Genomic DNA, 14,482 nt, shown 5'->3' on the forward strand with positions numbered 1-14,482 from the left:
AAGGCACTCTGTAATGTTGCTCTCCCTGATAAGCCAAGCATCTAGAAATTCTGCCTAAGTTCACAGAAGTGTCTCTGAGGATGCAGGAACTTGAATTCCAAGTTCAGAGAGCTTGGTGTCTTTTTTTAGGAGTTTATCAGGAAGAAAACACTCTATTCAAGATCTTCATTCATTCATTCACTCCAATGTGTAATGAGAGTCCACTATGTGTCAAGCTGTACTGGGCATGAGGGTACGATGGTGAACATGATAGAAGTGTTCCTGTCCTAGACCTTGCACTCCAGTGGGGAAGACAAACAAAAAGATGGGCATACAAATAAAAAATATTATAGCAAAGGGTGATGAGGGTTAAGTAGGAGTCCAAATAGAAAGCTGAGATAGGGACTAAAACTTTGGGTCAGGAGGTGTAGGGAGGCCCCTCTGAGGAGATGGCATTTAAGCCTAGTCCTAAGGATGCAGAGCAGGCAGCAAAGAAAGGGTGAGGAGTGGGGGTGGGGAAGCTTTCCAGGTAAAGGGAACAGCATGTGTCAAGCCCTGAGACAGGAAAATTGGGCCTGTTTGAAGAACTAAGGAGGCCAGCGTGGCTGGAGCACAGGGAGAGATGGAGAGAGTCGTCAGTTTGGAGAAGTTGTCAGCCAGCTAATGGAGGGCTTTTTAGTCACAGGAAGCAGCTGGGTTTTACTCTAAACACCATGGGAAGCCACTGAACTTGAAATGCATTTCTTTCTAGCTGTATTTTGATGGTATAGTACATCTGTAGAAATGTGAAAGTCTCAATGCTAGGCTGGTTGCATTAATAACCCCAATTTTTCACCCCTCTCTCTATATATTTGCCTTTTCATGTGACTTTCCAATTCCTCTCAATAAAGATTCACCCAGAAGCTGGGTTGGACATATGACTTACTTTATTTATTTATTTGGTGCACAGGCTTAGTTGCTCCGTGGCATGTGGGATCTTCCTGAAGCAGGGATTGAACCCGTGTCCTCTGCACTGGCAGGCAGATTCTTAACCACTGCACCACCTAGGAAGCCCTGTATGACTTACTTTAAATGGACTGTTATCACGTGATACAAGCAGAGACTTGAAAATGCACTTGCATGTTTCTACTTCCTCTGCTATCATCATAAAACATATCTGACCTAGCAGGAAGGAGAAAGTCATGGGCCAGATTGGGACCCAGTCATCTCATTCAAGGCCATCCTAGATCAGCCAACAGCCAGACAATTCCCATACCTGGGAGTGAGTGTAGCAGGACTGATTAGCCAAAACACAGTTGATCATAGGCTCATGAGTGAGCCCAGCCAAGATCAGCCCAGCCCAGAACAGTTTGACCTTGCAGACTCGTGAGCAAATAAATGTTCATTGTCACATCATTGAGATTTTGCTACACAGCATTACAGTGGCAGTAGATAACTGATATACACCTCAAACTCAAGCTGCTTAAATTGAAACTCCGGAAACTTCAAAATCAGTAGTTCAGATGGAGTGTCTGGATGGTTTAGCTCCTTCCAACACAAACTCTGGAGTCTTTGTATCTTGGATTCATATCCCAGCTCTGCAATTTATTACCTGTCAATGATTGCACAAGATATTTCACTTTTCTGAGCCTCAGATTCCTTATCTGTAGGATGGGTTTATTGATTATACCCACCCCATAGGTTGTTAGAAGAATCAAACAAGAAAACACTTTGTAGATGTTAAATACCCTCTCTGCAACTTTTAGTTGTAATCACCAACATATTCACATATGGGGAACAGAGAATAAAAGCAAAAAGAAAATAGAAGCAGCCTGGAACGCGTGGCCTGGGGAGGAGATATAAGAACTTTCATAGAGCCCTGTGTTGGCAGTCTGCTGTGGTTAGTAAGTTGCATCTGTTGTAGGGAAGAACCAGAGAATGTAACATGTTCCACAGGGCATGACGTACTTTGGTTAGAAATCACTTTTCAGGTGATGGATTGAAAAGGAGAGCCAGAAGCTAAGAAACTGTCAGGCTAGTGTTACCAGTGACCCAAGGGTGGCTTCCCAGGCTGGCACCATCCATGCAGCACTAGGAGGCATCAACCAGTAGTGCTCCACTCAGCAGATGTACATGGTCAAGGGGTCCTACCTGTTAGACATGGTCCTGAGGCCAACAGTGGCTGATCTGGGTAAGGGTCACTCTCACCAGTTGGACAGCATCTGAGGGTAGTTCCTCCTCCTGCTCGCTCATCCCACCCCATGCGTCCTCAAAGGCCCTACCTCATTGATTCCTCCCTCTTGCCTCTTAAAGCCCTGCCTCTCTCAGCATCCAAATGTGCTCAAGCCCCCTGTTACAAAACCATCTCTCCACCAGGCCATGCTCATCCTCCTTCCTTTCCTGCCACACTTCTTTAGAGTGGCCTACACTTCCCACTTCTTCTTAACTCTCCACATTTGCCTTCACTTCTCAGAAGCATTCGATTCTAGTTGTTTCTTGGTCCCTGACAACCAACTGTTTATAAAAGCCCAGAGACTTTACATCCTTAGTATCTCTCACTTACATTGTCTTATTGTTTTGATGTCTATGACCTTGGTTTTGACACTTTTTTTAAAGAAAGTTGTGATAATCTCTGGTCTCTTTATAAATTTCATTTCTGGACTCTTCTCTCTGAATCACAGTTCTGAGCCTGGCTTTCTCCTGCTCAATCCCTCAGTGCCTCCCCCACTGTCCATGGAAATAGTTTTAACTCTCTAGATTATCTCAAAGACCTTCATGCTTTGGTCTCATCCAGCTTTCCAGTTTATTTCCCACCACGTTCATTCATGAGTCCTGTGCTCGCATCAAACTTAACTATTCTTTATTCTTTGTGCATGCTGAGTACCTGAATACCTCCATACCTTTGATCATGCAGCTCCCCCTTCCTAGCAGTCCATTATTGCAATTTCTACACACCTAAATCACACAGATCTTCAAAGCCCAGCATAACTACTTCTTCCTCCATGAAGCCTTATTTTATCTTTTCAGGAGAAAGCAATCTTTCCCTTCTCCTTTCCTAGAAATGGATACTTTTGTAGCTTTTAGTATAGTTTTTGTACATATTATATCTCCCATATTGACTAGGACTTCTTGAGAATACAGTGTATCTTTGTATCACTGCAATACTCAGCACTGTGCATTGCACGTAACAACTGTGCAATTAGCATTTCTTGAACAAATAAATGAGTGTATTTAAAATACCACAGGCATAAACATGATAACAAGTCATAATCGCCAACAATTATACCATATACTGAGTCAGTCATGTTTATTGTAAGGGTTAACCTAGGGGTTGCAAACTCAGGAGACTATCAAGGCCAAGGAAGTAGTGTACATGTTAAAACAGGTTTGGGTAAGTACAGTGGCCAATGCTATGGTGTCTGCCACATCTACTCAGCCACAGCCAATTGTTGCCAGTTGGAAATGTGGGCCCAGCGTTACCAGGTCATTTGATTACTAGAGGAATACTAGAAATATAAGTATTTATGTGAAATCTCCCAGTTTTTAAAAGTTGACAACTACCTTAATTTTTAAAAGTTGGGCTGCAAATTGGAAGTGCGGGATTGGAGAATACAGTATTCTGCTTAAGTGAAAAAATGCTAGTTAATTGACTTACCAGATACCAGACTTATATTCAGTCAAAGATGGCTGGCTCTCTGAGAATTAGAGCATACTACAATTTAGAATCAGCATTTAAGGCTGATTCCGGGATTGATTCAGAAGGCACTTTGTGGCTTTGCCATGTCTAGGCTCCCCATTTCTGGCATCAATCATCATCAGGGAAAAAGAGAGAAGAGCTTTCTGGGAACGGGAATTCTCTGCTTGTCTGTATTCTGGAGACAGTGGCATTGCTTTTTTTCTGACTACATCTATTTCTGAGGCTGTTCTCATTTCCTCTGCCTCCGGCACTGAGCCATCACTCTGCTGATCTCTGGGCAGGTAGCAGGAAACTCCAAGTCCAGGTCTCCCAGCTTCTTAAACTTCGTATAATCTCAGTAGAGTGGCAGGGCCCACTCAAGGAATTGAGGGCCAGACAGGAAACCACCATGCTCCCCTGAAGCCCAGATCTTTGGCACCATTCTTACAAGACAATAATCTTCACGGTAACAAGGACCATGTATTGATTATTCTCACTTATATCTACACAGGTCAGCTGGGGTTTGATACATCTAGGCTGGTCTCCACTGAACGTAACTCCAAGCTGACAGTACTTCTTGTTCTTTAGAACCACTGGCATGTTTTTCTCTTGGCAGTGACAGAAGTGCAAGGGGCAGTGAAAGCAAACCAATCTCTTAAGGTCTAGTCTTGGAGTTGGCACACAGTCACTTCTGTCCACACCCCACAGGCTAAAGTGACCCACATGGCCAAGTCTGACCTCAGTAACGTGGGGAGATATACTCTGCCTCTAGCAAGGGCAACTGCATGTCGCACAGCGTAGGGTGCAGGTACAGGGATGGGTGAAGAATTGGGAGTGATAAAGCACTGCATTACATGATTGTGCCTGTAGTAGACAGCACGCTGCCCTGCACGTGAGATGCTAAGTAAATATTGCTTGAATAAATGTATAAGGTATTCTGAGTAAATTAATCTCTCTAGGTTGAAAAATAAACAAAAGCACTGGTTGGTTAGGATTACCTAATGTGGTAGGATAATATATTGAGATGAATTTGTATTTGTTCTTCCTAAATCTTTCCCTCCCTGCAGTTATAGCAAGGAACAAGGCAGGCCTGCGTGCCTGCTTACGGGATGAAGAGCTGAAGCAACCTGGAGCTGAGAGCTTTTCCGATCGTTTGTTGAAGCCTCAGCCATTTGAAGAGAAAACGCCAGTCTCCCCCAAAAGAGAGGGGTGGGTAGAGAGACTCTGGAGAGAGGACAACTTGCCCAGCCAGGGAGGGGAGCACTGACGTGGACTCTTCATGCACGGTGCCCCACGCACTGCCCTGGGGCCTAGTCTAGAAGATGGAAGAACTTCAGAGAGGACAGCTGTTTGGTGTGCCTGAGGCAGGGAGACCCTGGGTCCATCAGGAATAAACCCCAAACACTATGACTGGCCCCAAAGCAGGGATTTCTGGACATCAAGTGTCCCCCGAGCTTGGACAGTAAAGACTTCTGACCACTTCAGTCTCCCAGCTCCTGTTAAAGCCTTGGAAAGTGAAGGTGTTCCAATAAAGTCTAAGATTAAATTTTATCCACATTCCAGGGGAATAAGGGTCTAGTGTCATAATTAAGGTGATTTAAAGGAAATAAAGAAAATGCTATTTCCTGTATACCCGAGTTAGAGAATAGTTATTCATACGTACTAAAGTATAAAAATTATAGCTGGGAATTGGCAAACTGAGACTCTTTGGAAGCTTAATGTAATAACAGTATTTAAATATTTTGACTGTTAGCATTTTCACGTGAAATCTTATAAATCCGTACAAAGGCCCAAACCGAGCACTAGGAGAAAGACGCCAATAAGAAAATAAAGGACTTTCCTCTCCACCTTCCAGGGTTGGAGGTATCTTTTGTAAAACCCACACAATCCCAGACTGTGAAGTTAAATGAGCAATCATCATTAAATTATGCAGGCTCCCAGCTGTGCTGTGATGTTTGCACACTTTCTAGGAAGTGACTGATTATAATTAGCGCTGAAATACAAAAGACATACTGTCCATTAAAAGAAAAGGAGAAAAATAAATCTTACACGTTTAGACCTTGGTATCCCAGCACTGGCTGTTTCCGTGTGCTCATGCTGGGTTGCTAGCTGAATGACAGGAGGGAAATGAATGTTGCTTTCCGCACTTCATGTAAGAAGATGGATCTAGATGTGGTGGGTCAAATGAGGACACCAGACACAGAAGAACCCCCGAGACTAAGAATCTGATGTCAGCTGGTCACCTCACTAGGAAGGCAGGGAGGAGAAGCAGAAACAAGGAGCTCGCTCTCAGCAGAGCCGAGATCTCCTCCTGGCTATACCCTTTGTTATTTGTGGAAGGTCAGTTAGTGTCTCTGGGTCTCAGTTTCCTGATCTGCAAAGTGGATCAACAATGCCTGCCCTAAATGTTTGATAAGTGTGCGTGCATGTGTGTGTGTATTTGTCCCCTGCAACAATCAATAGCCACTATTATTTGAGTGCTTATGAGGTACCAGGCCCTGGGCTGGATCCTGTGGATTTGGGGGCAAAGAGGAAACACAGAACTTTCCTTCCTGTGCTCCCCCAGCCACTCTCCCTGTTTTTATCATGGTGGTTTCCTCACTCATCTCCCCCACTAACTCTTTACCATCAGGGACAGGGTCCAGGTCTTCCTTATATCCCTGGCATCTATCATTGTGTCTACAGATAGTAGACACCTGCTAAGTATTATTTGGAAGAAGGACAGAAGAGAGACACATTGTCTCTTGTTGATAGAAAATGATTTAAATATATTAGTCTTGCCTCATCTGCACCATAAAGTCTTTTCAAACAAGGAGTGTGTCTGACATTTCTCTTGGTATTCACTACAGTGCCCAGCAATTCTGAGCATATAATTGTTCATATGTTCCAATGAATATTTATTGAGCCCTGACTTTGAGGAAAGCTCTATGGCAGGTGCTGAGGGCACATTACTGAATGACACAGCCGCCCATCCTGCCTCCTGGGACTTAAGCTGGAAAGGATAGTCAGATCATTAATGAATCGTCAAACCAATAAATACTCAACCACAAATTCACTACTGTGAATACTAATGCGACAAACACTATTAGTTGCCTGTTGAGATCATCACTCCCTTCTTTCTTTTGCTAACAGGACCTTGCTTTGTTTGGAAGGCCATATCCCCAGTTCTGAATGACTGAACATCATTTAGTTGAACTGATCTAAACTGTTATGATACTTCCATTTCTCTCTGCCAGTCATTGGTCTGGAGTGGACTTGTGACCCAGTTCTGACCAATAGGCTGTAAGGGAGAGTCTCCTGGGGCCTTCTAGGAACTATTTTCAAGGGAAAATCCCTTTTGCCCCTTTCTCCATCCTTCCCGCTTGGGACGTGGTCATGCGATAATGTGATACTTGCAGCTGTGGCGGCCACGTTGTGACACTAAGGAGACACATTGTTGACAGACTGATGACGATGGAGCAGGCAGACTGAACATGCCTGGGCTCCTGATGGTATCTGTTAGAGTCTCTAAAACAGACCAGTGAATATCTCCCTTTTTCCCATTCTGAGTTCTGAACAGATCAGAAAATGGAGGCAGAGATGAAAGAGAAAATATCACCTTGGTTGCTGATAAATGCTAAGTATGAGGATGTAACTTAATGAAAGAATCAGCTGGGTTTGAGCCCCCCAAGTTAGGCAGACTTAGAACCAAGTAAGAGATCACACTCAGAGCAGCAGAGACCAAGGGCTGCGTGTAGTAAATTCAGTCCCAAGAGGAGCTTGGCCAAATTTACCAAACAGATAAGCCATTCTTCCCTGCCAGGGACAGAGAGAATAAAGGGGAGGAAGAGAACAGGACTTAGAGTGATTGAGCTTCCCGCATGTGAGAGGAAACTTCAGGATGGGGCACAAGGCACCTCGCCCTCATCCCAACCACACAGCTGAGCCACTGCACCAACTGTAGCATTGCTTGTAAACCTCTTATTACATGAGACTCATAAAACACTATTATTTATGTTACTTTTAGTCAGGTGTTCTGTTCACTGCAACCTGACTGTTTTAAGAACATCCCGATTATTCTGTTCAAAGCATCCTAACTGGTCCAAGCACTATGAAAGAAAAGCAAAGGATAGTGAAAGGAATTGTACTTTCCCTACAAAAGGCGATTGGAAGGGGATTTTCATTTTTATTTGGACAGAGGTGAAGGCAGGCAAGGAAAAGACTTGCACACCCTGAAAACCTTCAGACGCAAACCCGGAGGCCACCTGCACTGCCCTTTAACCTGCTCACAAGCTGAGTATTTACGGGAACTTGATGAGTTTTGGGAATAAAAGCAAAATCACATCGGCCAGGTCTTCCCACCTTCTCACTAAACAGGTTCATTGTCTTTCCCTTCAGGCATTTTCCTTGGGTTTTTTGGTCAAGTCTGACTCAGCTGTTACCTTCCTTCAGAATTCTCCACCCAGCTTTGGATCCTTTGAGGCAGGCCCCAGCACATATTCTCTGAGTCTGTATTAACATGCATTGTGTCAACTTCTGCTCCTACAAAGAATTAGCTTCCCACTGGCTTTTTCTTTTCTGAACCATTTCCTCTGTGGCAGGAAGGAACTCTCAGAATTGGAAGGGAGGATAAACACTCAGACACTGGAGGCTGGGTTCTGTAGTTGACAACTAATGGGGGTTTGGAGGTCTCCACATTTTCCCTCTTTCAACTGATAACTCTTCCTCCCTTTTTTGAGGGACCACTCCTTGATGGAGGCTACTAGCCATGTTCCATATTCTGGCCTCTGGGGTTGCCATAGTCACACAGGATGGACCAATAAAAGGGCTGGTTTCTTCTGGTCATAGTGATTGATTCAGTGATGGGCATGTGACCTCAGCTGAACCAATCGCCACCGTTCAGCTTCATTCATTCTGGTCATAGAATCGAATGAACCTGGAGCTGCTGGTGGCTTGCTGCCCCACTAGGGGAGAATAGAGCCTGCACAAGGAGAGAGAGCAGAACAAGAAGCAGAGAGACATAATAGCATTTGAAATCCCTTGAGACAGATATCTTGGAGGCCAGCTTATCCATCTCCTTGATTATTCAGGGCCAAAAACTCCATATCCCTTCCCTACCCTATGCTTTTTAAAATTTTCTTAGAGTAGTTTGAATTGAGTTTCTGTTACTTGCACCGATTCTTGACCAACACAGATTAATTAAGCCTTGACTCCCATATCTATAGAAATATCAGATATTAGAACAGAAAGGGATAGTTGTGTTCACTTATTCAACTGATCATTAAGTGAATATCTGTCAAGGGCATACTAATCCAAGGAGGTAGCATAGTGATTAAGGGTACATTTAGGAGTCAGGACCATGGGTTCAAATCCTGGCTTCACCTCTCTGTGGTATCAGGTAACTAAGCTTGATGAGCCCTAATTCCCTTTTATCTTCAAATAGAAGTTAAAATATCTACATTATTGGGTTGTTGTACAACTTAACCTATTATAACATGTTTAGCATGTAAGCCTAGTATGGTCTAGGTGCTTACAAAATGAGAGTTCTTGATGTATGTATTATACACCACAGAAACATAAGATTTTTCAGGTTACCCAGCTATCTAAGGGTTCACTCTATCCTTACTTTACTCAGACTTATCAGATTTCCTTAGAGAATCACAGAATTGAGATTTAGCTCACCATCCATTATTTTGAAGGGATTGTCATTAATTTAAATTTGGCCAAGTGGAGGATAGGGTTACCAGCACTTCAGAATTCTCCTTTTAATATCAGTTGGTTTGCATCAGCTTTTAAGCAACAGAAATTCCAAGTTGTAGTGGCTTAAGCATATGAAGTTTATTTTTCTTGCACAACTGAATGTTGAAAGAAGGTGGTTCAGGCTGTGTGGAGACTCTGTAATGCCATCAGGGATCATGGATCTTCCTGTCTGCTCTGCTATCCATGGATGATTAGTTTTTATCCTCATGGACACAGGATGGCTGCTATAACACTAAGTATCACTTCTGCATTCCATCCAGGGAAAAGCAGAGTGAAGCAGGAAGAGGTGATATCTCTATCAGAAATATAAAAGCTTTCCCAATAAAAGATTACATATTCTATACCTACATGTAGCTGCAGGAGGCCTAGGAATGTAGTTGTTTTTATCTGAGTATATTGCTACCCTGAAGAAAATCAGAGTTCTTTAGTAAGGAAGACAGAGAAATAATATTAGACAGGAAACTAGCAGTTTTCACTATATTCCTGAACTCCATTAGGCAGCTAGGTTTACCTGAACTCCAAAGGGCCTCACTTTATATTTCCTATCAAACTCTTAGTTAGGACAAATATTAATTAATTAGTTAATGCATTAATTAAGTTGCTTAGTCATTCATTTACCCAGTCAGTGAATTGCCAGGTATTGTGCTGAGAAATGTGAGATTAAAGAAATACCAAGAGATAATTTCTGCACAGAGGGAGCTCTCAGGTTAATGAAGAAGACAGACAAAAACAAATTGTTACAATATGAATCTGTTGAATGGGGTATTAGCTGTAGGTTCATAGAACAATAGAAGCACGGTCTAGGGAGTTGTAGCTAACCCCATCTGCACAGGTGAGTCAGGGGAAACTTCAAAGAGGAGCTGACCTTTGGCCTGGGCCTCAAAAAGGGAGTAAGTGTAAGTCAGGATAGGTTGTGCTGTGCTGTGGTAACAAGTAAATCCCCAAATCTCAGGGGATTAGCACAATGAAAGTTTCTTTCCCACTCATGCAAAGGTGCATGAAGACATAACCAGTCAGGAGGCTCTTCTGGGTACCTCTCCATCACCTGGTGACTCAGGGGGTGCAAGCTCTTCCATCTAGTGGCTCCACTGTCCCCTGAGACCTCAGAGTGCTCTCCAGATACTCTGAATCCAGTGGCCACTGAGTAAAGAGAGTGTGCAGAGGACTGTGAACCCCAAACAGACCACATCAGCCTGAAGAGCCACACACTTCTGCTTATATTCCATTTGTGCTAGTTGCACGGTCCCACCTCCATGGGCAACAACTTTGCAATATGGAGGGGTTACACCATTTCTATTGACCAGCTAATCATCTCTGCTACTGTAGGATTTTGGTAAGCAAAGAAGGGAGATAAATGGCATTCAAAGAAGAGGGAGGGACTTATGCAAAATCCTAAAAGTGTGGTGTATTAGGGGCACAAAGAGTAAGTTGCGGTGGTTGGGTTTCAGGTTACAAGGGAGATGCGAGTAGTATCTAAAGAGGAATCTGAAATGGTAAATATGATGGGCTAGGGAAGGTCCCCAAAGGAGCTTGAATTTCATGCCAGGAGTTTGACCTTGTCTTGTAGGCAGTGGGGAGACGTTAGAGGTCTTATATGTAGCTGAGCAGAGGATGGATTAGAAGGTGCAGAGACAGGAAGCAAGGATCACACTTAAGAAATGAAAGCAAAAGTCCAAGTGGGAAATTATAAAAGCCTGACCTAGGGCAGTGGCTGGAGACTAAAGAGGAAAAGGCTTTGGGAAACACTGCAGAAGGAGAGTTGATTGGACATGCCCACAATGGAATGGGGAGATGGAAGCTCCAGTAAAATACAGTCTACACCACTCAAATAGAGTTCTCTTCTGTACTCCCATCTTCTTCCCTCCTATGGCAACCTGCATTGAATCTACAGGAAAGTCAAAGAACTCCTTTTCTTTTCTTGTCAATTTGGAACAAACCCATGCAGCCTGGCGTCACCCCGTCCGCTATCCTCAGAGTAAGCTACCCCATCCCAGTACTCTTTTTGCACAGTAATTCAATAACATCACAAAAATGATTGGGGTAGAATAGTGAAGTGCTTAAGAGGATGGCTCTAGCATGAAGCTGCCTAGGTTTTTTTCCCAGCTTTTCTAGTTATTGGCTATATGACTTTGAGCAAATTAAAGTCTTTTCTGTGTTTTAACTTCTAATGAAATTTGTCAATTAATATTCTCTATCTTATAAGGCTGTTGCAAGGGTTAAATGATAGAATCTTATATAAAGCACTTAGAACAATGCCAGGCTCTTGGTAGGCACTCAAGAAACATTGGCTGCTATCATTGCTGTTATTATTATTATTGAGAACCTACCACCAGGCAGGCACTGTACTGGATATCATCATCACACCAGAGCTATCTCATCAAGAGAAAACAAACTATTGCTCCACCCCTTTGCACATCAGCCTTCACTCTTGATTCCAGTGCTTTGTTACACCTGGACTGATGGGACTTCTGCCCTGGGCCCTGCTCCTTTGAAGGTTTTGCATAACATGAACATAAAAATGCGTGTGTTAAAGAGCACACTGTCACCTCTATCCCTCAGGATTAAGCCAGCAGTAGAACTGGATTTTGAGTCCAGGTAGTCTGACTCTGAAGCCAACAGCAATCATAACCACTCTGCTCTGCTAACCCTATGAGTTAGGTATGTTACCCCCATTTAATGCTCTTAATAATCCTAGGAAGTAGGAAATATTTTTATCTTCAATCTGCAGATAAGAGATCTGACACTGAAAGACCTTAAGGCGTTTGCATGAAACACAACAGAAAGTAAGTGTTGCTATTAGAATCCAAACCTGGATTATTTGGTTCCAAGTCTCCTGTAGTTGTGGTATGTCAGCAGTTAAGAAAGGTTTGTCAGGGTCTCTTGATATATCCTGGAGTATTAGAGGTTAGATAGAGATGCATGGTCTGGATGGCAGTTGGATTAGGTGGACGTATAACTGGCTAAATGACTGTGCCCAAAGAATATTGATTAATGGGCTGCAGTCCCTCCTCTGAGGAAGATTTCTAATGCAAGGTCATAGAACCCTGGTCGCAGCACTGTCTGAGCACAGGGGCCTGTGCCATCCATATCTAGTCTGGTCTGCATGTGGATCTCTATGGAGTTATATCTGGACAGTCAGGGCTGGGCTCAGAAGTTGAACACCTGTGTTGTATTTCTCAACATCTGATGAATGTCCAAAACGAGTTTGGTCTGCAGGAGGAGAGGAGGATGCCAGAACCAGCCCACATTGCTCAGGCTCTGCGACTAAGACCAAAGAGAGCTACAAAGAGGCCATGGAGATTCAAAGTCAGGAGGAGCTTTTTTAAAGTCAGAAGAGTTTGTTGATGGAATGGACTGTTGTGGGTCCACAGAAACCCAGCATTGGGAGACTTGCAGGGGGGTTGCCTTTCCTACAACATCCCAAAATAATGTCTGAATATCCTAGAAGGAAAAAAATGGAAAGAACTGGATATTCCATAGACTTGTCAAAAGTACATGAAAGCAAAAATGGAAAATATAAAGCAGTGTTTTCTATTTGTTCCACAACAATATAAAATTGTGAAAATTTCAGCAAAGTAGCAAATGAAAACAAAGCCTGTGAGCATCATCTTCTAGGGACCCCTACCCCATCTAAGTCAGTACCAGCCATTTCCTCTGCTATGTCTGTGCTGTGGGAGACTGAGTTGTCTGTCAGTGACACGTCCAAGCAGAGGATGAATGGCCATTTTGCAGGGAGAAGATGCTATAGATATTTTCAAGCATTGATGGAGAACCAGATTCAATGAGTTTTAGGATTTCTTTCAATCCTAATGTTCTAGGGTGGAGGTTTCCATGTCCTTTCACCCATTCTGTTAGAGAACCTTCCCAACCTAATGCTGATTCTGTCCAGTTCCAGTTGGTGGAACAAGAGCATTCTGCATGGCAGCTCTCAGTAGGTGCTCAGTAAATGGTGAATATATGTTAAGTGGGAACCTCCTTTCCCCTTGCTTCATGTTTCCAAGTGGAGGGATCACCATTAGAGTAACACATCTTCCCTCTTCCCCCGCAGAGGAGGAGTGCCTTATCTGATTGGTGAATTTACGACAAGGAGGGGAGCAAGCTCAGTTTCATCTCTCTGTTTCTCTGGGGGCAGGATGCTCATCAGCTCCAAGCGGGTCTGTCGCTGCAGGAGAGGCCTGTGTTCTGGGAATTAAGTTCAGTACTGGGAAGTGTTAGCAAGCAACTTGACCAGATCTAAGCCATGCTTATTGTTTTATCAGCAATAAAACTGACATTTTAATCTCCACCTGGATGATTCCTTTGGGTTTTTCTCAATTAATTAGGAACGTGGGCAAGGAACAGGGGTGTCATTTATTAGTGCCCTAAATCCCAACAGTCGAATTATCCTGCTTGAAGGCAGGCCCTCTGATTTGGTTTACTCACCTCACCAGCTTCATCTCACACTGCCCACTGCCCTCCTTTTATCCTTCAAGGATGTCAGGGTGCTTGTTATTTCTTTCAGGCTCCTTGCAATTTCATACTTTTATGTCTTTGCTTATGTTATTCCCTCTGCCTACATAACCACTCTCCCCCACCCTACTGCCCAATCTGCTAACAAGTATCCACCTATCTGTTCTTAATGCATCATCTTTGGGACACCTCATCCAGGAAGTCTTCTGGATGAGGCTCCAGGCTCTGTTTTGGGCTCCCATATGAATAAAGCTCTGAAATGAATACACAGGCCACATTGTTTAAAAACATCTACCTGTCACCACCAGATTGTGAGCCTACTGAGGTGGGGAGTAAGTGTTCTTCATCTCTGAATCCCTCAGGATTCAGAACCTTTCACAGAGGACATGCACAGTACATTTGTATTAAATCAATGCACAAATTATCCAATAGTGGGCAATACCCATTCCTGAGGCCAGGCTGAACTGGGAAGGGTATTTACACCAGCCAGAGATCAAGAGCAGAATCAAAGTTATAGCCAAGGAGACAGGACCAAGCATTTAGTCCACAGGGCAAGGCAAGGCAAAAAGTGATAAAGAGAGCAGAGGGAGAAATAAACAGGAGGAAGAGGAGGCCAACAAGGAGTACAGTGCAGGGACTGGGTCAGGGCAGGTAATACAG

This window comes from Hippopotamus amphibius, chromosome 7 (assembly GCF_030028045.1).
Source record: "Hippopotamus amphibius kiboko isolate mHipAmp2 chromosome 7, mHipAmp2.hap2, whole genome shotgun sequence".
NCBI classification, from domain to species: Eukaryota; Metazoa; Chordata; class Mammalia; order Artiodactyla; family Hippopotamidae; genus Hippopotamus; species Hippopotamus amphibius.